The 24787-nt window shown below is 42.7% G+C and overlaps 1 long non-coding RNA gene across 1 annotated transcript in view; it reads right to left on the reverse strand.

The window, feature by feature from the left end:
• Positions 1-230: 230 nt before the first annotated feature.
• LOC138851741 (uncharacterized) overlaps positions 231-24787 on the reverse strand; it is a 42334-nt gene continuing 17777 nt past the window's right edge. Inside the window, exon 3 of the long non-coding RNA XR_011391376.1 lies at positions 231-426. This is a non-coding gene — a long non-coding RNA (uncharacterized lncRNA). The remainder of the gene's footprint in view (positions 427-24787) is intronic.

Here is a 24787-nt window from a genome sequence, read left to right on the forward strand (position 1 = left end):
GTGACAGCGGATGTAAGGTGACTAAAACCCAGGTACCTACTTAATGCTAGGTGAACAAGGCCAACACCCACCAATATAACTGATTGAATATTACTCACCATTTAATAACTGATTAAATATTACTCACCAGCCATAAATGATCAAATATTGCTCACCCAGCAACATAACTGATCAAATAATGCTCACCAAACCATAAATGATGAAATATTACTCCCTAGGAAATAACTGCTGACTGGGATATTACTCACCTAGTAGTAGCTTAAGGAGCAACATAAGCAGCACCAGAGTGGCTAACAAGCCTCCTAGCACCATCCGTGAGGTGATCCACACCCTGGCTACCCCACACACGCCCATACTATGCCCACACCACCCACCCACACTGCTGTTGCTGCTGTTGTGGCTGCTGCTGTGCTCACGCTGGCTTCCCTGTCAAGTCAATGTAAATTTATTCAGGTGTAGGTACATGTAAATAGTTACACAAATTAGTTACAGCACATGTGTAGTCTAAATGGTTTATCTCCATTGGTATTAAATTTGTAAAGAACATGTGGCACATGGGGCAAGTGCTGCATTAAAAGAGAAATTATTTATATTAAAATGTTTGAGAGATATGCATGTGTCTACATTCTCTCTCTGTCTTCTCTCTCTCTCTCACATACACCAGAAAGTGAAATAGTGGAGGCACAATCCATACATAGCTTTAAGATGAGGTATGATAAAGCTCTTGGGGCAGGAAGAGAGTGGCCCTAACAGCAACTAGTGAAAAGGCAGGGCAAGGAGTTGTGACTTGATCCCTGCAACCACAAATGGGTGAGTACACAAATACATACACACACAAAATCAGGCCAAGTGTCTACTGACAGGTGCCATGCAAATCCAGTAATTAAAACACACAGCACAAGAGGCCAAAAGTCTATCGATATGTGTTTCTGACAACTGATATCTTAATACACAAGCACGCATACTACAAGCTGCAACTCAGCCCCTGCAACCATAAATAGGTGAGTGTATACATGCACACATACATAGAAATGTCACCGAGTGACAATAATCTGGAGAGCGTAATGCAGGCAGGTTCCATACATAGCTTTAAGAAGAGATGCGAAACAGATCATGGAAAAGGGAGTGTGGAACTAATAGCGACCAGCAAGGAGGTGGGGCCAGGAGCTGTGACACGACCCCTGCAACCACAAATAGGTGAGTACACACACACACACACACACACACACACACACACACACACACACACACACACACACACACACACACACACAAGTTAAAAGTGGAGAGTGAAGCAGCACGGGTAGGATGGGAGATGCTAAACTATGAAAGAGGGGACTACACAAGCATGAGGAATTTTTTGCATGAGGTTCAGTGGGAAAGAGAACTGGTGGGAAAAACAGTTAATGAAATGATGGAATAACTGATGAAATGCAAGGAGGCAGAGGAGAGGTTCATACCCAAAGGCAACAGAAACAATGTGATAATGTTGGTAGAATTACCGACAACATGTAAAGTAAAAGGACACAAGTGCAACTAATGTGACATTTTATTGTGGAAACATTTCGCTCTCCAGGAGCTTTATCAAGCCGTTACAAACAGTACATGGACACAGAGGGTATATATAGGCTCAGAGTAAGGTGCAATACTAGAGGTAGTAGTAGTAGTGACATAAGTTGTAGTAATAGTACAGTGGTCCCTCGTTTTTCGTACTTCTCAGGAATCATAGATTTCGGAAATCATAGGGATATTTTTGTATAAACATGGGCTCACTAATCATAGGTTGACTCACAAATAGTAGTTCATCCGGGATGCGTACGCACGATGTGAGCCGGGGCGGCCTCCCTACCCAGCCAGTCTGGCATTGTTTACCAGTGAGTGAAGGTCCCCTCACGTGCTCCTACGAAATATTTCATAATATTCCACTCATTTTAGTGCTTGCAAGTGCTAAATAAGCTACCATGGCTCCAAAGAAAGCTCCTAGTGCCAAGCCTGTGGTAAAGAAGAGCTCACCACTGAGGAGCTGCAAGAGCTTCAGCAGGAACAGCAACAGATCGCAGCTCAGAATCTTGTTGCAGAGGAGGAGGAAGAGAGATGGAAGAAGGTGCCTTCTTCAGAAATTAAAGAGATTTTTGCTATGTGGGGTAAGATGGAAAGCTTTATGGAGAAACATCACCCTGACAAGGTTGTTGCAAGCCAGGTTGGCAACATGTACAGTGACAAAGTCTTGGGCCATTTTAGGGAAGTGTTAAAGAGACGCCAGAAACAGAGCTCTCTCCACAGTTATTTTGTGAGACAGGACTCCAGTGACTCTCAAGGTGGTCCTAGTGGCATTAAGAAACTGAGAAGAGAAGCAACCCCAGAAAAGCAACTGGTACCTGAGGTGTTGATGGAAGGGGATTCCCCTTCCAAACTATAAACAATCCACTCTCTCTCCTCCTCCAGTCTCCCATACACTAAGAAGAATCTCCAATAAAGGTAAGTGTTATGCTGTTAATGTTTCATTCATCATTTCCCATTGTATTGTTTATGTACTACATCTATATTTCATGTAAAAAATTTTTTTGTTTTAATACTTCTGGGTGTCAGGAACGGATTAATTGTATTTACATTATTTCTTATGGGGAAAATTGATTTGAAAATCATAGATTTCGATAATAGTAGCAACTCCAGGAACAGATTAACTACGATAAACAAGGGACCACTGTACTGTAGTAATACAATAGGTAGAGCAATTAACTTGTACATGAGTAAAAGGATATACATAAAAGCTATTACTTGGGTAAAAGGATATAAAAGCTATTACTTGGGTAAAAGGATATACAGTGGACCCCCGCATAACGATATTAATCCGTTCCTGAGAGCTCATTGTTATGCGAAATTATTGTTATGCGAATGAATTTTCCCCATAAGAAATAACGGAAATCAAATTAATGCGTGCAAGACACCCCAAAGTATGAAAAAAAAAAAATTTACCACATGAAATATTAATTTTAATACAGTGGACCCCCGCATAACGATTACCTCCGAATGTGACCAATTATGTAAGTGTATTTATGTAAGTGCATTTGTACGTGTATGTTTGGGGGTCTGAAATGGACTAATCTACTTCACAATATTTCTTATGGGAACAAATTCGGTCAGTACTGGCACCTGAACATACTTCTGGAGTGAAAAAATATCGTTAACCGGGGGTCCACTGTACACACAAACTGAAAAAGACATGCACAGTTACATGACACTTACCTTTATTGAAGATCTGGTGATGATTGATGGGATGGGAGGAGGGGAGAGTCTTAGTGTTTAGAAGGGGAATCCCCTTCCATTAAGATTTGAGGTGTCAAGTCATTTTCTGGAGTTACTTCCCTTCTTCTTTTAATGCCACTAGGACCAGCTTCAGAGTCACTGGACTTCTGTCGCACAACATATCTGTCCATAGTGGCCTGTACCTCTCGTTCCTTTATGACTTCCCTAAAGTGTTTCACAACATTGTCAGTGTAATAATCACCAGCACGGCTTGCAATAGCTGTGTGAGGGTGATTTTCATCCATGAAGGTTTGCACTTCAAGCCACTTTGCACAGATTTCCTTAATCTTTGTAGTAGGCAACTTCTTCAATTTCTCTCTCCCCTCCTCCGAACCAGTTTCCTCAGGTCTGGCCTCTTGCTGTTGAAGTTGATCTAGCAGCTCATCAGTGGTTAGTTCTTCATTGTCCTCCTCCACCAACTCTTCCACATCCTCCCCACTAACCTCCAACCCCAAGGACTTCCCCAATGCCACAATGGATTCCTCAACTGGCATAGGATTCCCAGGGTTAGCCTCAAACCCTTCAAAATCCCTTTTGTCTACACATTCTGGCCACAGTTTCTTCCAAGCAGAGTTCAAGGTCTTCTTAGTCACTCCCTCCCAAGCCTTACCTATAAGGTTTACACAATTGAGGATATTAAAGTGATCTCTCCAAAACTCTCTTAGAGTCAGTTGAGTTTCTGAGGTCACTACAAAGCACCTTTCAAACAGAGCTTTTGTGTACAGTTTTTTGAAGTTTGCAATAACCTGCTGGTCCATGGGCTGCAGGAGAGGAGTGGTATTAGGAGGCAAAAACTTCACCTTAATGAAGCTCATGTTCCCTTAAAGTCGCTCTGCCACGTCTGTTTACCTGGAGAGAGTTCCGGGGGGTCAATGCCCCCGCGGCCCGGTCTGTGACCAGGCCTCCTGGTGGATCAGAGCCTGATCAACCAGGCTGTTACTGCTGGCTGCACGCAAACCAACGTACGAGCCACAGCCCGGCTGATCAGGAACCGACTTTAGGTGCTTGTCCAGTGCCAGCTTGAAGACTGCCAGGGGTCTGTTGGTAATCCCCCTTATGTATGCTGGGAGGCAGTTGAACAGTCTCGGGCCCCTGACACTTATTGTATGGTCTCTTAACGTGCTAGTGACACCCCTGCTTTTCATTGGGGGGATGTTGCATCGTCTGCCAAGTCTTTTGCTTTCGTAGTGAGTGATTTTCGTGTGCAAGTTCGGTACTAGTCCCTCTAGGATTTTCCAGGTGTAGGATGACCAGGGGCATTGTCTAACACCAGGAGGCACTTAAGGTCTAATTTCTTTTCAGTTAGGTAATCTTTCACATTGGGGGCAAATGCTTGGTGTAACCAGTCATAGAAAAAGTCCCTAGTGACCCATGCCTTACTGTTTGCCCTCCACAGCACACACAAATTAGCCTTGAGGATATTCTTTTGCCTGAATGCTCTGGGAGTTTCTGAGTGATACACTAATAAAGGCTTCACTTTGCAACCACCACTAGCATTGGAACACATCAACAGAGTAAGCCTGTCTTTCATAGGCTTATGTCCTGGGAGTGCCTTTTCCTCCTGAGTAATGTAGGTCCTGCTTGGCATTTCTTCCAAAACAGGCCTGTTTCATCACAATTAAACACTTGTTCAGGTTTCAGTCCTTCACTATGTACTCCTTGAATTCCTGCGCATATTTTTCAGCTGCTTTCTGGTCCGAACTGGCAGCCTCACCATGCCTTATCACACTATGTATGCCACTACGCTTCTTAAATCTCTCAAACCAACCTTTGCTGGCCTTAAATTCACTCACATCATCACTAGTTGCAGGCATTTTTTTAATTAAATCCTCATGCAACTTCCTAGCCTTTTCACTTATGATCACTTGAGAGATGCTATCTCCTGCTATCTGTTTTTCATTTATCCACACCAATAAGAGTCTCTCAACATCTTCCATCACTTGCGATCTCTGTTTCGAGAACACAGTTGAACCTTTGGCAAGAACAGTTTCCTTGATTGCCGTTTTGTTGGACACAATAGTAGCGATGGTTTATTGGGGTTTACTATACGACCTGGCCAGCTCGGAGACACGCACTCCACTTTCATACTTAGCAATGATCTCTTTCTTCATCTCTATAGTAATTCTCACCCTTATTCCTGTAGGGTTGGCACTAGAAGCTTTCTTGGGGCCCATGGTCACTTATTTTGCAGATAAAATCACCAAAAACACTGTAATAATATGAAATGTTCCGATTGTATGCTTGGATGTTACCGCGGAGGCTGGCTGGTAAACAATGCCACCGGCGGAACATGTGAGGCTGGCTTAGGCCGCACATTAGACGCGTCTCGGACGAATAGCGTTGAGCGGGTTTTTTAGCGGTATGCGAGGCAAAATCTTAGCGATAAAATGTATCGGTATGCGGATTTAACGTTATGTGATGCCAACGGTATGCGGGGGTCCACTGTAAAAGCTATTACTTGGGTAAAAGGATATAAAAGCTATTACAGTGGACCCCTGCATAACGATCAGCTCCCAACTCGACCAATTATGTAAGTGTATTTTTGTAAGTGCTTTTGTAGGTGTATTTTTGGGGGTCTGAAACGGACTAATCTAATTCACAATATCTCTTATGGGAACAAATTCGGTCTATAACGGCACCCAAACAGACTTCTGGATTGAAATAATATCGTTATGCGGGGGTCCACTGTACTTGGGTAAAAGGATATAAAAGCTATTACTTGGGTAGCTTTTATATCCTTTTACTCATGTACGAGTTAATTGCAACAGCAAAGAACTACAGACCAATAGCACTAACATCCCATATCATAAAAATCTTTGAAAGGGTCCTAAGAAGCAAGATCACCACCCATCTAGAAACCCATCAGTTACACAACGCAGGGCAACATGGGTTTAGAACAGGTCGCTCCTGTCTGTCTCAACTACTGGATCACTACGACAAGGTCCTAAATGCACTAGAAGACAAAAAGAATGCAGATGTAATATATACAGACTTTGCAAAAGCCTTCGACAAGTGTGACCATGGCGTAATAGCGCACAAAATGCGCGCTAAAGGAATAACAGGAAAAGTCGGTCGATGGATCTATAATTTCCTCACTAACAGAACACAGAGAGTAGTCGTCAACAGAGTAAAGTCCGAGGCAGCTACGGTGAAAAGCTCTGTTCCACAAGGCACAGTACTAGCTCCCATCTTGTTCCTCATCCTCATATCCGACATAGACAAGGATGTCAGCCACAGCACCGTGTCTTCCTTTGCAGATGACACCCGAATCTGCATGACAGTGTCTTCCATTGCAGACACTGCAAGGCTCCAGGCGGACATCAACCAAATCTTTCAGTGGGCTGCAGAAAACAATATGAAGTTCAACGATGAGAAATTTCAATTACTCAGATATGGTAAACATGAGGAAATTAAATCTTCATCAGAGTACAAAACAAATTCTGGCCACAAATAGAGCGAAACACCAACGTCAAAGACCTGGGAGTGATTATGTCGGAGGATCTCACCTTCAAGGACCATAACATTGTATCAATCGCATCTGCTAGAAAAATGACAGGATGGATAATGAGAACCTTCAAAACTAGGGAGGCCAAGCCCATGATGACACTCTTCAGGTCACTTGTTCTATCTAGGCTGGAATATTGCTGCACTCTAACAGCACCTTTCAAGGCAGGTGAAATTGCCGACCTAGAAAATGTACAGAGAACTTTCACGGCGCGCATAACGGAGATAAAACACCTCAATTACTGGGAGTGCTTGAGGTTTCTAAACCTGTATTCCCTGGAACGCAGGAGGGAGAGATACATGATTATATACACCTGGAAAATCCTAGAGGGACTAGTACCGAACTTGCACACGAAAATCACTCGCTACGAAAGCAAAAGACTTGGCAGACGATGCACCATCCCCCCAATGAAAAGCAGGGGTGTCACTAGCACGTTAAGAGACCATACAATAAGTGTCAGGGGCCCGAGACTGTTCAACTGCCTCCCAGCACACATAAGGGGGATTACCAACAGACCCCTGGCAGTCTTCAAGCTGGCACTGGACAAGCACCTAAAGTCAGTTCCTGATCAGCCGGGCTGTGGCTCGTACGTTGGTTTGCGTGCAGCCAGCAGCAACAGCCTGGTTGATCAGGCGCTGATCCACCAGGAGGCCTGGTCACAGACCGGGCCGCGGGGGCGTTGACCCCCGAAACTCTCTCCAGGTAAACTCCAGGTACCATATTGTATTACTACTACTACTACTACTAGTATTACACCTCACTCTGAGCCTATATATACCCTCTGTGTCCATGTACTGTTTGTAACAGCTTGACAAAGATCCTGGAGAGTGAAACGTTGCCACAATAAAATGTCACATTAGTTACACTTGTGTCCTTCTACTTTACAGAAACAATGTGAAGACCAGAATGACCCCTGGCTCACTGAAAGGTGAAGAAAGGCCAAAACTAAGTGCACTAGAGAATGGAAAGAGTATAGAAGACAAAGGACCCAGGAAAATAAGGAGATTAGCCAAAGAGCCAGAAATGAATATGCATGGATAAGGAGGGAGGCCCAGCAACCAAACAAGAATGATACAGCATCGAAAGCCAAATCTGCCCAAAGCTGTTGTACAGCCACATCATGAGAAAAACAACAGTCAGAGACCAGGTAATCAGGTTCAGCAAGTAGGGAAGGAGGATCACATGAAATTACAAAGACGTATGTGAAAAGCTCAACACGAGATTTAAGAAAGTATTTTCAGTGGAGACAGAAAGGAATCCAGCAAACTAAAACAGGGATGGAAGGATACACCAATAAGTACTGAAGAAACTACACACAACCGAGGAGGTAAAGAGACTCGCAAGTGAGCTAGATACCTCAAATGCAGTGGGACCAGACAACGTCTCTCTGTGGGTCCTGAGAGAGTAAGCAGACACTGTGTGTGCCACTAACAACCACCTTCAACACATCTATCGAAACAGGGCAACTACCTGAGGTGTAGACGACAGCAAATGTAGTCCCGATTTTTAACAAAGGAGAAAGGCAGGTAACATTAAACTATAGACCAATGTCATTGACTTGTATAGTTTGCAAAGTCATGGAGAAGCTTATCAGAAGAGTGGTGGAACACCTAGAAAGGAATGAGCTTATAAATGACACCCAGCACAGTTTCATGGAAAGGAAATCCTGTGTCACAAACCTACTGGAGTTTAATGACAAGGTGACAGAAGGCAAGAGAGAAAGGGGGGTGGGTAGATAGCATTTTTTGAAGTGTGAGAAGGGTTTCAACACACGTTCTGCAGAAGAGATTAATGCAAAAGCTAGAGGAGCATGCAGGAATTACAGGAAAGGCACTGCAATGGATTGGATAATACCTGGAAGGAAGCCAGCAACATGTGATGGAATATAACAAGGTGTCAAAGTGGGCCCCTGTGACGAGCAGGGCTCCACAAGGGTCAGTCCTAGGGCTTGTTCTGTTTCTGGTATATGTGCATGACATGATGGTTGGGATAGATTCAGAGGTGTCCCTGTTTGTAGATGATGTAAAGCTAATGCAGAAAATTCAAGTGGATAGGGATCAGGCAGGACTACAAAGGGATCTGGACAAGCTGCTAGTCTTGTCCAACAACTGGCTCCTGGAGTTTAACCCCACCAAGTGCAAAGTCATGAAGACTGTACACCAAGTACAGGTTAGGGAGCCAAAGATTACAAACCCACTCAAGGAACAAGATCTTGGGGAGAGTATAATACCGAGCACATCTGAGGTTCACATCAAGCAAATAACTGCTACAGTGGACCCCCGGTTTACGATATTATTTCATCCCAGAAGTATGTTCAGGTGCCAGTACTGACCGAATTTGTTCCCATAAGGAATATTGTGAAGTAGATTAGTCCATTTCAGACCCCCAAACACATACATACAAACGCACTTACATAAATACACTTACATAATTGGTCGCATTGGGAGCTGATCGTAAACCGGGGGTCCACTGTATAGTGATTGGGTGTACATGCCAAAAGCCCCTTGTATGCAGAGCATTATGGACAGGCTTAACCCGTAAACGGTCCAAATGTATATATACATTCTCTACAGTAGTGCCCCAACTTTTTTTGGAAAAAAAAAAAAAAACGTTTTTTTTAACCCTTTGAGGGTCGACAGGCCCTCTCCGAAACTCGTTCTCAGGGTCGGCCAAATTTCAAAAAAAAAAAAATTATTTTTTCTTATGAAAAAATAGAGTATTTTTTTCTAAACATTATAGGCTAAACAAAAAAATTTTAGCGTCAATACTTACCGAGATATGGCGGTGTGAAATTTCCCAAAATTGAACAGCATATGGTAACATCGCCGACTGCCGTCACCCGGTATTTTTCTATTTACTTTTTTATGTACTATTTTCAATTTTTTTTTCAATTTTTCTTTTTCTGAGTAACTTTTATGGCCTCTGAGGCCAACATGATCAGTATTTTGTAAGTTATTTCTTTTTCAATACTACACAATAAGGGCGTAAACACTGTTGTCATTATTTTGTTTACAGAAAATATTTACACAAACAAACAATATGAAATGTTGTTTATTACTATTTTTCTATATTTTATATACACATATACAGTCACAGGACATGTTTCTAGAAGTTCTGCAGCCTGTGGAACTCTTTGAAACATGGTGTCATGCACAGTGGAGTTTTGCACTCCTCACACATAAAACGAGTGTCTCTGCGTTGTCGTGGGCGTTTTTTTGTATGTGAACAGACGTAACACCTCTTCTGAGCCTTTTTCTTCAAAGCAGTAGCAGGCAGTTTTACCAGGAAGTGATCACCATGCTTCAGACGAGCAGGTAGTTGTTGATAATTTGGTGGGCGGTCAATTGCAGGTGCATTTCCTTGGTACTTGAATACTATTTGTCTGATGACAGACAAACAGAATTCTCCGTACTGTGGTTTGTTTCTGGTGCTCATCTTATACATATTATAAGCATTGAGCATGGAAATGTCCAGAAGATGGAAAAACAGTTTGATGTACCACTTATAACTCTTGCGAACACAATCAGCAAACCCAATCTGCATGTCACATTTGTCCACTGAACGCATGTTGAAGGTGTAATCAATCACAGCTGCAGGTTTTAGAATGGGTTCATTTCTCTCTCTATGCTGCCTGCCACTGTCTGCCATTTCATTAGGGTGAATTGATGACAACAGTGTGACATCTCGTTTGTCATGCCACCGAAATGCCATGATGTCATTGGCAGCAAACGCCTGCACCTCACCTCTGCGAGTGCCAGCATCAAACCTGGGCATATGTTTTCGATTTGCACGCACTGTGCCACACACATCTGTCATGTTCACTCGCAAAAAATCACTGAGTGAGGGGCTTGTGTACCAGTTATCTGTATATAATATATGCCCCTTACCAAGGTATGGTTCTATCATTGTTCGAACCACATCACCTGAGATGCCCAATAACCTCCTGGTATTTTGCAATGTATAACTTCCAGTGTACACAATAATATCCAATACCAGACCACTGTAACAATCACAAAGCACAAACAACTTTATACCAAAGCGTTTCCTCTTGCTTGGTATGTACTGCTTGAAAGAGAGTCTTCCTTTGAACAGAATCAAAGACTCGTCAATTACAAGCTTCCTGAAGGGATAAAAATGAGTACTGAATTTCTGTTTCAGATACACAAACACATTCCTAATCTTATATAACCTGTCAGTTCTGTCAGGCCTGGTTTTATCTGAGAAGTGAAGCATACGTAACATTAGCACAAATTGATTCACTGGCATTATATCACTGAAACCTGGTGTTGCAATCAGGGGGTCTGTTGACCAGTATGATTTCACTTTGTGCTTATACACATGTGGCATAAGCATTATTGTGGCAAAGAAAAGATACAGCTCAGCCACAGTTGCCTCCTTCCATTGGTGTAGACGTGATTTTGGTGAAAGTATTGTGTTTGCCATGGTGTACTCGTAGTATGTGTTGCTTTCCATGACAATACTTTTCATCAGTGGTTCGTCAAAGAATAACTCGAAACATTCCAGTTCAGTGGCATTGTTCCCAAGTGCACAAGATGGCCGTATTCCACTTTGGCTGCCATCAAACTGGTGGGGATTTGGAACAAAATTGACAGCTTCCTGCCAATCCCAGGTGCGGTCTGCTGGTGGGTACTGGACAATGACAGGTGGTTGTGGTTGTGGAGGTTGTGGTTGTGGAGGTTGTGGTTGTGGAGGCTGGTGTGGTGGGGGAGTGGGGGATGGTGGCCTTTGTTCTAGATCAGCTGAGGCAGCGGCGTGGGTGGCAGCGTGGGTGGCAGCATGGCCCACTGCTGGTGCCTCACCGCCGGCACCACTACCACCACGCACATTTTCCATCCCAATTGCAACAGTATCTTCGTCATTTTCACTGTCTGTTCCTGTTGTACAGCCACGGGATGTACTCCGAGATACACTCCTTCCCCTTGGAATAGCATATGGCACACTTCCAGAGCGCATATATCGTCGTATATACTGACGCTTCACTGGGGAATATTGCACTTCACTATCACTACTGGAACTAGTTTGAAGAGCTTGTAGTTCATATTCACTATCACTATCATCACCCATGCTCTCATGTGAGTCTGGGATTTGGGAAAATAGAAGTTTCCTCTTGGGTTCTGGAACAACTGAACGTGAACACGAGGGCCCAGCACCAGAGGTGGAAGGCTGAGGGTCGTCTGGGTTTTCTTCACTATTACCGATATTATGGTCATTAGTTTCGGTCAAAACCTCACTAAAACCACGAAACTCATCTTCACTGGCACTTCCATCACTATTAGAACTGTCACTGGGGAACAAAAGTGTCCCAATTCGCCGAGGAGTGAGGAGCTTCTTACCGCGAGGCATGGTGGACATTGTTTACTAAGAGGGCATTCCCACAATGCACCACTGGGTCCCAGATTTTTTTTCTACCGCGCACACTGACCACGCAGACCCATTCTCTCACACCTAGGCCTATCAGCCTTTTCGCGCGAGATTTGAGGCCGCTAGAATTTATGCGTACTAGTACGTCAAAAACCCCTACGCGTAAGACGTACTAGTACGACGAAAACCCTCAAAGGGTTAATAGGAAAAAAGAGCATATGGTACCCGGGCATCCCCAATTATTTTAATATGGCGCACAGTGAGTGCACACATCCATTCTCTCATGTCTAGGCGACTCAGGCTTATCATGGCAATGTTGAATGTATGACAAAAAAAAACGTATATATACATTTGGGGCACTAGTGGTAAAAACGTATATATACGTTTGGACCGTTTACGGGTTAAAATTAACTTAAGATTAACTAAACAATGATATATTCAGTGGTAAAAATTACAATAAACAAATTATAACATGAAGTACAAATGAGTATTTTAACCCTTTGACTGTCGCGGCCGTATATATACGTTTGCGAGGTACCGTGTTTGACGTATATATACTCATAAATTCTAGCGGCTTCAAATCAGGCAGGAGAAAGCTAGTAGGCCCACATGTGAGAGAATGGATCTGTGTGGTCAGTGTGCACCACATAAAAAAAATCCTGGAGCACGCAGTGCATAATGAGAAAAAAAAAACTCCGACCGTTTTTTTTAATTAAAATGCCGACTTTGTGGTCTATTTTCGTATAGTATTTGTGGTTGTATTCTCGTTTTCATGGTCTCATTTGATAGAATGGAAACTATATTATAGAAATGGAGGTGATTTTGATTAATTTTACTATAAAAAGAACCTGGAAATGGAGCACAAAGTACAGGAAATGTTTGATTTTTGCCGATGTTCAAAAGTAAACAAATGATGTCATTTTCCAATAAATGTCCAAATAGCCATTCTAATACGCAGTCATGAATGGGTTGATGTAATTTTTACAATTATTACAGTATTGCAGTAGTCTGCATAACAGTAAATCTTCTATTTTTTGTTTGAATAAAATTTCAAAATAAAAAGCAAGAGTAATATCACAGGGACCTGGAGACATGACTGATGAACAAAGAAAATCTTATTTTAGAGCCAGGAATGTCTGCATTGTTCATTCTGGACCTTATTTTGAAATTGTCGTATTTTTTAATTTTCGTGAAATTGGCCAAATTGCAAATTTCTGACCATGTTATTGGGTAGTTGAAATCGGTAAATGGGCAGTTTCTTGTGCTCAGTCGATAGAAAAAATAGAGTTCTGAAGAAATAGTTATGAGTTTGGTTGACTGGAATAACGGAATTAGCCGAAAATAGGGCTCAAAGTGGGCGAAATTGCCGATTTTTAAATATCGCCGAAGTCGCTAACTTCGCGTGAGCGTAATTCCGTCAGTTTTCCATCAAATTTCGTTTTTTTGGTGTCTTTACAATCGGGAAAAGATTCTCTATCATTTCATAAGAAAAAATAATTTTTTTTTTTTTCGAATATTTTGCGACACCAGGAGCAACTTCAGGATTGGGCCCTTCGACAGTCAAAGGGTTAAATAAGAAGCTTTATAGTTAAACAAATTTGTGGCATAACAATGTACAGTGGTCCCTCGCTTTTCGTAGTTCTCGGCAATCGTAAATTTCGCCAATCATAGGGGTATTTTTGTATAAACATGGACTCGCTTTTCATAGGTTGACTCGCGAATAGTCATTCGTCCGGGACGCGTACGCACGGTGTGAGCCGGGGCGGCCTCCCTACCCAGCCAGTCTGGCATTGTTTACCAGTCAGTGAAGGTCCCCTCAAGTGCTCCTACGAAATATTTCATAATACAGTGGACCCCCGGTTAACGATATTTTTTCATTCCAGAAGTATGTTCAGGTGCCAGTACTGACCGTATTTGTTCCCATAAGGAATATTGTGAAGTAGATTAGTCCATTTCAGACCCCCAAACATACACGTACAAACGCACTTACATAAATACACTTACATAATTGGTCGCATTGGGAGGTGATCGTTAAGCGGGAGTCCACTGTATTCCACTCATCTTAGTGCTTGCAATTACTAAATAAGCTACCATGGCTCCAAAGAAAGCTCCTAGTGCCAAGCCTGTGGTAAAGAAGGTGAGAAATATGTACAGTGACAAAGTCTTGGGCCATTTTAGGGAAGTGTTAGACGCCAGAAACAGAGATCTCTCCACAGTTACTTTGTGAGACAGGACTAGGGAGACTCTCAAGGTGGTCCTAGTGGCATTAAGAAACAGAGAAGACAAGCAACCCCAGAGAAGCAATTGGTACCTGAGGTGTTGATGGAAGGGGATTCCCCTTCCAAACTATAAACAATCCACTCTCTCTCCTCCTCCAGTCTCCCATACACTAAGAAGAATCTCCAATAAAGGTAAGTGTTATGCTGTTAATGTTTCATTCATCATTTCCCATTGTATTGTTTATGTACTACATGTATATTTCATGTTAAAAATTTTTTTGTTTTAATACTTCTGGGTGTCAGGAACGGATTAATTGTATTTACATTATTTCTTATGGGGAAAATTGATTCGCAAACCGTAAATTTCGTTTATAGTAACGGCTCCAGGAACGGATTAATTACGAACAACGAGGGACCACTGTATATAATATAACAATGATCGATATACTACTATATGAAGTAATACAATTTATTAATTAAATCGAATAAAATCAATGATTTGTAGATCAGAAACAGGTCAAATGGTCATTAGATGAGTTACTGTGCATTCATGAGAATGGAGTACAGTGGACTCCCGCTTTACGATCACCTCCCAATGCGACCAATTATGTAAGTGTATTTATGTAAGTGCGTTTGTACGTGTATGTTTGGGGGTCTGAAATGGACTAATCTACTTCACAATATTCCTTATGGGAACAAATTCAGTCAGTACTGGCACCTGAACATACTTCTGGAGTGAAAAAATATCGTAAACCGGGGGTCCACTGTATTCTATTGGGTAATGTAATTAAAAAAAAAAAATTGTTTGATAGGGTCACTTGCTATGCAGAGCATTTATGGCAAATTAGGTCAGTTTTGTCCCAGGATGCGACCCACACCAGTTGACTAACACCCAGGTACCCATTTTACTGATGGGGAACATAGACAACTGGTGTAAAGAAACACGGCCAATGTTTCTACCCTTGCCGGGAATTGAACCCGGACAACTAGCCGTGTGAAGCGAGAGCTTTAGCCACCAGGCCACAGGGGACCTAAACCAGGTAAGATAAAGGTTTATTTCTTTGTAAAGGTTACAATGTGTAATTACAATTTTGGTTCACTAAGTACAGTGGACCCCCAGTTAACGATATTTTTTCACTCCAGAAGTACGTTCAGGTGCCAGTACTGACCGAATTTGTTCCCTTAAGAAATATTGTGAAGTAGATTAGTCCATTTCAGACCCCCAAACATACACGTACAAGCGCACTTACATAAATACACTTACATAATTGGTCACATTCAGAGGAAATCGTTATGCGGGGGTCCACTGCACAAAGAAAGCCACTATCATGTTGGGGCATTTCAGGCAGACGAGTATGCAGCACCAGTATGGAACCCACACCTAGTCAAGCAATTTGAGAAAGTGCAAAGGTTTGCAACAAGACTAGGCCTGGAGCTAAGGGGTATGTCCTATGAGGAGAGGTTAAGGGAAATCAACCTGAAGACAATGGAGGGCAAGAGAGAGATGGGGGGACATGATAATGAGATATAAAATACTGCAAGGAATTGACAAGGTGGACAGAGACAGGATGTTCCAGAGGTGGGACACAGACACAAGAGGTCACAATTGGAAGTTGAAGACTCAGATGAATCAAAGGGATGTTAGGAAGTAGTTCTTCAGTCATAGAGTTTTCAAGCAGTGGAATAGTCCGGAAAGCGATGTAGTGGGGGCAGGATCCATACATATCTTTAAGATGAGGTATGATAAAGCTCATGGAGCAGGGAAAGTGGACCTCGTAGCAACTGATAAAGTGGGGCCAGGAGCTACGAAGCGACCCCTGCAACTAAAAACAGGCGAGTACATACACACAAGCTAATTATACGGTTCTTACACTGGTGGCCTGGTGGCTAAAGCTCCCGCTTCACACACGGAGGGCCCGGGTTCGATTCCAGGCGGGTGGAAACATTTCGACACGTTTCCTTACACCTGTTGTCCTGTTGACCTAGCAGCAAATAGGTACCTGGGTGTTAGTCGACTGGTGTGGGTCGCATCCTGGGGGAAAAGATTAAGGACCCCAATGGAAATAAGTTAGACAGTCCTCGATGACGCACTGACTTTCTTGGGTTATCCTGGGTGGCTAACCCTCCAGGGTTAAAAATCCGAATGAAATCTTATCTTATCTTATCTTAAAGCAAAACAACAATTCCCTAAACAACAAATCAGAATATTGGTCAAAATTGTTTGATATTAAAGGAATGATTTCTCTCTCTCTCCAGTTAGTGTGTATGAGAGAGAGAGAGAGAGAGAGAGAGAGAGAGAGAGAGAGAGAGAGGAGAGAGAGAGAGAGAGCGAGAGAGAGAGCGAGAGCGAGAGAGAGAGAGAGAGAGCGAGAGAGCACAAGAGAGCGAGAGAGAGCGAGAGAGAGCGAGAGAGAGCGAGAGAGAGAGCGAGAGAGAGCGAGAGAGAGAGCGAGAGAGAGCGAGAGAGAGAGCGAGAGAGATAACAGCTCTTAGCTTTTAAATAAAGTTAGGAATCATTAAGGCTGCAGGTCACCTATACACCACCAGTCAAGAATAATTTCAATACCTAAAATACTGATTAATGTAAACTACCAGTGTATATACACCGATATATCTCAGTGTATATATACACTGAGATATACACCTCTCAGTGTATATACACTGAGATATATACCTTGTTTATATAACCCTGGTTAGACATATGAAGGTAAGCAAAGGGAGGTACACACACCAGATGTACAAACAAGTACATCGATGTACACAAATTTGTCTATGATTGTAATCATGTCATAACGTGTTTATCATTCATTACCTTTGTAACTTGTCATGATTGTGACCAGCTCTACCTGGAGCTCATTACCTTTGTAAATTCTCATGATTGTGTTTATGATTCATTACCTTTGCAATTATTCATGTGTGACCAGCTCTACCTGGAGCTCATTACCTTTGTAACTTGGTCATGATTATGACCAGATCTAGTTCATTACCTCTGTAACTTATGAGTTCATTACCTCTGTAACTTATGAGTTCATTACCTCTGTAACTTATGAGTTCATTACCTCTGTAACTTGCTCAGCTATCAAAACTTTGGAGTCCAGTCCCTGGACCAATTATGTACCTTTGTAATCTTTTGACTACCGCCCACAGGATGGGTATGTGGTGACTACCACCCACAGGATGGGTATGGGGTGACTACCGCCCACAGGATGGGTATGGGGTGACTACCGCCCACAGGATGGGTATGGGGTGACTACCGCCCACAGGATGGGTATGGGGTGACTACCGCCCACAGGATGGGTATGGGGTGACTACGCCCACAGGATGGGTATGTGGTGACTACAGCCCACAGGATGGGTATGGGGTGACTACCGCCCACAGGATGGGTATGGGGTGACTACCGCCCACAGGATGGGTATGTGGTGACTACCGCCCACAGGATGGGTATGTGGTGACTACCACCCACAGGATGGGTATGTGGTGACTACCACCCACAGGATGGGTATGTGGTGACTACCGCCCACAGGATGGGTGTGTGGTGACTACCGCCCACAGGATGGGTATGTGGTGACTACCGCCCACAGGATGGGTATGGGGTGACTACCACCCACAGGATGGGTATGTGGTGACTACCGCCCACAGGATGGGTATGTGGTGACTACCACCCACAGGATGGGTATGTGTGACTACCACCCACAGGATGGGTATGTAGTGACTACCGCCCACAGGATGGGTGGGTATGGTGACTACCACCCACAGGATGGGTATGGGGTGACTACGCCCACAGGATGGGTATGTGGTGACTACCGCCCACAGGATGGGTATGTGGTGACTACCACCCACAGGATGGGTATGTGGTGACTACCGCCCACAGGATGGGTATGTGGTGACTACCGCCCACAGGATGGGTATGTGGTGACTACCGCCCACAGGATGGGTATGTGGTGACTACCGTCCACAGGATGGGTATGTAGTGACTACCGCCCACAGGATGGGTATGTAGTGACTACCGCCCACAGGATGGGTATGTGGTGACTACCACCCACAGGATGGGTATGTGGTGACTACCTCCCACAGGATGGGTATGTGGTGACTACCACCCACAGGATGGGTATGTAGTGACTACCACCCACAGGATGGGTATGTGGTGACTACCGCCCACAGGATGGGTATGTGGTGACTACAGCCCACAGGATGGGTATGTGGTGACTACCACCCACAGGATGGGTATGTGGTGACTACCGCCCACAGGATGGGTATGTGGTGACTGCCACCCACAGGATGGGTATGTGGTGACTACCACCCACAGGATGGGTATGTGGTTACTACCACCCACAGGATGGGTATGTGGTGACTACATTACAGGATGGGTATGTGGTGCATAATAAACATATTAAACTAAAACTAACGATGTACACAGGTGTACATGTATGTACATTGATATCTTAGATGCACAAACACCTAATCTGTAAGACTGTACATACTCAGTGATATGTACATGTACACACCCAGTGACATGTACATGTACACACTAAGTGACATGTACATGTGCACGCCCAGTGACATGTACATGTACACACCCAGTGACATGTACACACCCAGTGACATGTACATGTACACACCCAGTGACATGTACATGTACACACCCAGTGACATGTACATGTACACACCCGGTGACATGTACATGTACACACCCAGTGACATGTACATGTACACACTCAGTGACATGTACATGTGCACGCCCAGTGACATGTACATGTACATGTGCACGCCCAGTGACATGTACATGTACACACCCAGTTAAATGTACACACCCAGTGACATGTACATGTACACACCCAGTGAAATGTACACACCCAGTGACATGTACATGTACACACCAAGTGACATGTACACACCAAGTAACATCTACATGTACACACCCAGTGACATGTACATGTACACACCAAGTGACATGTACATGTACACACCAAGTGACATGTACATGTACACACCAAGTAACATGTACACACCCAGTGACATGTACATGTACACACCCAGTGACATGTACACACCCAGTGACATGTACATGTACACACCCAGTGACATAAGAACATAAGAACATAAGAACAAAGGAACACTGCAGAAGGCCTACTGGCCCATGCGAGGCAGGTCCAAGTCTCCTACCGGCTTAAGCCAATGCACCCAACCTAGTCAGGTCAGGTCACATTGACTTAGGGAGGTGCACGAACAACCGACCTGGTAGCACAAGCGATCAGGTCTAACTCACACCCCCCCACATCCACTCATGTATGTATCCCACCTATGTTTAAAGCTACACAACGTTCTGGCCTCTATAACGGTACTTGGGAGTTTGTTCCACTCATCCACAACTCTATTACCAAACCAGTACTTTCCTATATCCTTCCTGAATCTGAATTTTTCCAACTTAAAACCATTGCTGCGAGTCCTGTCTAGGCTAGATATTTTCAGCACACTATTTACATCCCCTTTATTTATTCCTGTCTTCCATTTATACACCTCAATCATATCCCCCTAATTCTACGTCTTCTGAGTGCAGATTCAGGGCCCTTAGTCTATCCTCATAGGGAAGGTTTCTGATACATGGGATCAACTTTGTCATCCTCCTTTGTACATTTTCCAGAGAATTTATATCCATTCTGTAATAAGGTGACCAAAACTGTGCAGCATAATCTAAATGAGGCCTAACCAAGGATGTATAGAGTTGAAGAACAACCTGAGGACTCCTAGTGACATGTACATGTACACACCCAGTGACATGTACATGTACACACCAAGTGACATGTACATGTACACACCCAGTGACATGTACACACCCAGTGACATGTACATGTACACACCCAGTGACATGTACATGTACACACCCAGTGACATGTACATGTACACACCCAGTGACATGTACATGTACACACCCAGTGACATGTACATGTACACACCCAGTGACATGTACATGTACACACCCAGTGACATGTACATGTACACACCAAATGACATACATGTACACACCAAATGACATATACATGTACACACCCAGTGGCATGTACACACCAAGTGACATGATATGTACACGTATACACACATGACGTGTACATAAATGTACATGACAAACAGGTACACACATCAGGTGTACACACACGAGGTGTACACGCAAATGCAAGCTAACGTCAGATGTACACACACATACACAATTTATTTATTTATTTATTTATTTATTTATTTATAATTTGAGCACACTTACAGAGGTACAAAAAAATACAGAAGAGCAGCATGCCAAAGCCACTTATACTATGCATAGCATTACGGGCTGGCTTAAAATTAACTTAAGATTAACTAAGCAATGATGAAATCAGTGATAAGACATTATTGTAAACAGATAACTATAAAATACAAATGAGTATTACAAAGACAGGTCATATGGTTGCATGCATTGTTGTAAATTCAGTAGAATGGAGTATTCTGTTAGGTAGTGTATTTAAAAAATAATAAAGTTAGATTGGGTTTTAGGTTTAACATTTATGTGATATAATTGTGAGAAACATTTAAGATATACAATTTATAAGGTTCAGTTATTCAGTATTTATTTGGTTTTGGGTGAGTAAGTGATCTTTGAGAAGAGACTTGAATTTATAAACAGGTAGTGTTTCTTTTATATTTACAGGTAATGAATTCCAGATTTTAGGGCCTTTTATGTGCATTGAGTTTTTGCATAGTGTGAGATGGACACGAGGAACATCAAAGAGTGATCTGTGCCTTGTGTTATGGTCATGTGTTCTGTTGAGGTTGGCAAGGAGATGTTTGAGGGGAGGGTTAATATCAGAGTTGAGTGTTCTATGTATGTAATAGGTGCAGTAATAAGTATGGATGTTTTGTATGGTGAGTAGGTTGAGTGTATTGAATATTGGTGGAGTGTGCTGCCTGTAGTGAGAATTTGTTATCATTCTAACTGCAGCCTTTTGTTGGGTAATTAGTGGTCTGAGATGGTTACTTGTTGTTGAGCCCCATGCACAAATTCCATAGGTGAGATAGGGGTAAATAAGAGAGTGATAGGGCCAGGAGGGCTGACTGTGGAACATAGTACCGTATCTTCGATAGTATGCCTACAGTCTTGGAAATTTTCTTAGAAATTTGTTGTATATGTGTATGAAATTTGAGTCTATTATCAAGGTGGATTCCTAAGAATTTTCCCTCTGTTAGCTTTGTGATAGGTGATCCGTTTATCATTATGTTAAGAGGGACATCTGTAGCTCTGTTACCAAACTGAATGAAGTAGGTTTTGTCAATGTTTAGTGTAAGTTTGTTAGTCCTCATCCAGGTAGATATTTTCTGTAATTCGGTATTTACAGTATTGGCTAGCGTGACTGGGCTCGGGTGAGAGAAGACGTATGTAGTGTCATCTGCAAATAGTGTGGGTTTGAGTAATTGCGAAGCATTTGGAAGGTCATTTATGTATAGGAGAAAGAGAAGAGGGCCAAGGACACTTCCCTGTGGGACACCAACTGTAATTGGTTGTGCAGAAGAGTTTGCCCCATTTGCGTACACATATTGGCTTCTGTTGCTGAGGAAAGACTTGAGGTAGTTGAGGGAGTGCCCTCTTATACCATAGTGTGACAATTTTACGTGGAGCAAGTCATGGTCAACTGTATCAAAAGCTTTACGTAAGTCAATGAAGATCCCCAGTGGGACTTCTTTTTTCTCTATTGCAGTGTATATATGTTCTAGCATGTGTATGATAGCATCATTAGTATTTTTATTAGGCCTGAATCCAAATTGGCAGGGGTTGAGTATGTTTTGGGAGATAAGGTAGGAGTAGATTCGTTTATGGATTAATTTTTCGAAGATTTTTGAGAGAGGGTGTAAGTTGGATATTGGCCTATAGTTATTCAACTCTGTTTGGTCTCCTCCTTTGTGGATCGGGGTGACCCTTGCTATTTTGAGTACTGTAGGGAAGGTGGAGGATTCAATGGATTTGTTAAAGAGTGTTGCAATGATTGGTGATAGCACTTGTGACACTTTTTTGTATATAAAGGGTGGTAAGGTATTTAAATCTCCTGCCTTGTTTTTTAGTGCGTTGATAATAAGGGAGACTTCGTATGGGTTAGTCGGAGCTAGGAACAGTGTGTTCGGGTAGTTGCCGGTGAGGTAGTCATTTGGTGGGGTATCTGAGCTTGGGATTTTATTGGCAAGGTTTAGTCCTATAGTGGAGAAGAAATCATTGAGTCTGTTTGCTGTTTCTGTTGGTGGGAGTTGGGGTTCATCTGATTTTGCTAATTTTATTTCGCTATTTCAGGTCACTTGTTCTATCTAGGCTGGAATATTGCTGCACTCTAACAGCACCTTTCAAGGCAGGTGAAATTGCCGACCTAGAAAATGTACAGAGAACTTTCACGGCGCGCATAACGGAGATAAAACACCTCAATTACTGGGAGCGCTTGAGGTTTCTAAACCTGTATTCCCTGGAACGCAGGAGGGAGAGATACATGATTATATACACCTGGAAAATCCTAGAGGGACTAGTACCAAACTTGCACACGAAAATCACTCACTACGAAAGCAAAAGACTTGGCAGACGATGCACCATCCCCCCAATGAAAAGCAGGGGTGTCACTAGCACGTTAAGAGACCATACAATAAGTGTCAGGGGCCCGAGACTGTTCAACTGCCTCCCAGCACACATAAGGGGGATTACCAACAGACCCCTGGCAGTCTTCAAGCTGGCACTGGACAAGCACCTAAAGTCAGTTCCTGATCAGCCGGGCTGTGGCTCGTACGTTGGTTTGCGTGCAGCCAGCAGCAACAGCCTGGTTGATCAGGCGCTGATCCACCAGGAGGCCTGGTCACAGACCGGGCCGCGGGGGCGTTGACCCCCGAAACTCTCTCCAGGTAAACTCCAGGTATCCTTTTTGTTCCCAGAATTTCTGATAGGGTTTTCCAGGTCTTTTTTATATCACCTCGTAAGTTGGATAATCTGTTCTCATAATACAATTTTTTTGCCCTTCTTATCAGGCTGGTTAGGATTGACGAGTAACGTTTTGTTTGGTCTCTGGTTATGTGACCCATTCTGTATTGTTTTTCATATTGGTGTTTTGTATTTATGGATTTGAGAATGCTGGGTGTTAGCCAGGGACTGTTCAGTCTCTTAGCTGTCATCTGCTTAGTTTTTTTAGGGCAGTGCTTGTTATAGAGGTATTGAGTCTTTTTTAGAAAATTATTAATACATTCGTCAATATCTGTATTGATTTCTAGCTCAGTGTGCCAGTCAATGTTTGCTACTGCTGTTGTGAAGTTATTAATGGTTGCCTCATTGTGAAGTCTGAAGGTGACTTTAGTAGTGTCTTGGGGTAATTTACCAAGAGTTGTTATGAGGAAAGTAGGGTAGTGGTCTGTGGTATTATCTGTAATTATGCCTGATTTTAAAGGGGATATGGTGTTGGTCCAGATGTGGTCAAGTAGGGAAACACTAGTCTCTGTAACTTTTGTAGGTTTTGTTACTGTTGGTAGCAACATACAGTTACTCATTGTGTTTGTGAATTCAGTAACGTGTGGGTCCTGGTCTTGCAGGAGATTTATATTGAAGTCACCTGAGAGTAGTAAGTGATCTTTGTTCATGCGTGCATCAGTTATCATACTTCCTAGGTTTTGACTAAATTGGCTAATGTTTGACTGTGGAACTCTGTAGATGTTTATCAATGTGAGAGGTTTTTGTAGGTATTTGGATTTGAATTTGGCTATTATATATTCCCCATGTTCATCTCTTGTGCAAGTATTAGTGATACATTCTAGTTGGTCTGAGTAGTATATGGCTGTGCCACCCCCTTGTTGGTCTGGCCTACAGTTGTGTATGGCTGTGTAACCAGGAATGGCATAGACATCTGTACTATCAGGCTTTAGCCAGGTTTCAGTTAGTGTAATGATGGACATATTGGCATGTAAGGAATTTAGTAATGCTATGAGGTCATCGTAATGCTTGCTTAAAGATCTGAACACACAATGAACACACAAGCGCACACATCAGATAAATACATAACGTACACAAGTTAAATATATACGTACATACACATCAGACACACATACATACACATCAGATGAATACTTACATATTATAAATATATATATATAATATATATATATATATATATATATATATATATATATATATATATATATATATATATATATATACATAATTATGATATGTACATATTATATATACACATATCAGGTAAATACTTGCGTACACATACGTACATGTACATCAATGTGCACACAGCACCTTCATTATAAATCCACCAATATTTCGTACATCCTCCCACATCACATCAAACTTATACTTCTGATTACATAAATAACTCACCAGAAC

This window comes from Cherax quadricarinatus, unplaced genomic scaffold (genome assembly GCF_038502225.1).
Source record: "Cherax quadricarinatus isolate ZL_2023a unplaced genomic scaffold, ASM3850222v1 Contig1872, whole genome shotgun sequence".
Lineage (NCBI taxonomy): Eukaryota > Metazoa > Arthropoda > Malacostraca > Decapoda > Parastacidae > Cherax > Cherax quadricarinatus.